Below are 1,656 nucleotides of genomic sequence, written 5' to 3' on the forward strand. Positions count from 1 at the left end.
AGTAAGAAGTAGTACAATTCAAGTTTTATTTATCGATTATTGACTTTTTAACTGGCTTTGGTGCCTTGGAGATGAGCTAGGAACTTAAGATTTTGCATGAAAGGGGGACTAGCAACCGCGATGCGCGGGAGAATGTGAAAAGTGTTCATATGTAGTAAAAACCTGAGAAATCCGTCCATTTTCGTCATTTGTTATCGAATCGACTTAAAGAAAGATCGTCAAATTGGCCGCTCTTCTCTCTAAAACGGTTGTACTTATCGTCTGCAAAGCTATGTCGCTTGTTGCGGTATGCGGAGACACTAAAAGCACCATAGTAGAACACAGATGTAGCATCTAAGTTGATGTAATAGACAGTAAGAAGTAGTACAATTCAAGTTTTGGTATCGATTATTGAATTTTAGCTGGCTTTGGTGCCTTGGACATGAGCTAGGACCTGATGATTCTGCATGAAATGAGGACTAGCAGCCGAGTTGCATGGGAGAATGTGAAAAGTGTTCATACGTAGTAAAAACGTGAGAAATCCGTAGGTTTTCGTCATTTGTTACCGAATCGATTTAAAGCCAGATCGTCACATTAACCGCTCTTCTCTCTGAAACGGTTGTACTTATCGACCGCAAAGCTATGTCGCATGCTGCGGTATGTGGAGACACTAATAGCACCATAGTAGAACACAGATGAAGCTTCCAAGTTGATGTAATAGCTAGTATGAAGTAGTACAATTCAAGTTTTTACTATCGATTGTTGACTTTTTACCCATCTTTGGTGCCTTGAACATGACCTATGAACTTATGATATTGCATGAAAGGAGGACTAGCAGGCGCGATGCACGGGATAATGTGAAATGTGTTCATATGTAGTAATACCTGAGAAATCCGTCCGTATTCGTCATTTGTTATCAAATCGATTAAAGCAAGATCGTCACATTGGCCGCTCTTCTCTCTGAAACGGTTGTACTTATCGTGTACAAAGCTATGTCACGTGCTGCGGTATGCGGAGACACTAAAAGCACCATAGTAGAACACAGATGAAGCTCCTAAGTTGATGTAATAGCTTGTAAGTAGTAGTACAATTCAAGTTTTAGGTATCGATTATTGACTTTTTACCCTTCTTTGGTGCCTTGGACATGAGCTAGGAACTTAAGATTTTGCATGAAAGGAGGACTAGCAGCCGCGTTGCACGGGAGAATGTGAAAAGTGTTCGTATGTAGTAAAACCTGAGAAATCTGTCCGTATTCGTCATTTGTTATCGAATCGACTTAAAGCCAGATCGTCACATAGGCCGCTCTTCTCTCTGAAACGGTTGTACTTATCGTCTGTAAAGCTATGTCGCGTGCTGCGGCATGCGGAGACACAAAAAGCACCACAGTAGAACACAGATGAAGCTTCTAAGTTGATGTAATAGCCAGTAAGAAGTAGTACAATTCAAGTTTTTGTTATCGGTTATTGACTTTTTACCCATCTTTGGTGCCTTGGACATGACCTAGGAACTTAAGATATTGCACGAAAGGAGGACTAGCAGCCGCGATGCACGGGATAATGTGAAAAGTGTTCATATGTAGTGATCCCTGAGAAATCCTTCCGTATTCGTCATTTGTTATCGAATCGACTTAAAGCCAGATCGTCACATTGGCCGCTCTTCTCTCTGAAACGGTTACAT

Source organism: Schistocerca gregaria, unplaced genomic scaffold (assembly GCF_023897955.1).
Source record: "Schistocerca gregaria isolate iqSchGreg1 unplaced genomic scaffold, iqSchGreg1.2 ptg000467l, whole genome shotgun sequence".
Taxonomy (NCBI): Eukaryota; Metazoa; Arthropoda; class Insecta; order Orthoptera; family Acrididae; genus Schistocerca; species Schistocerca gregaria.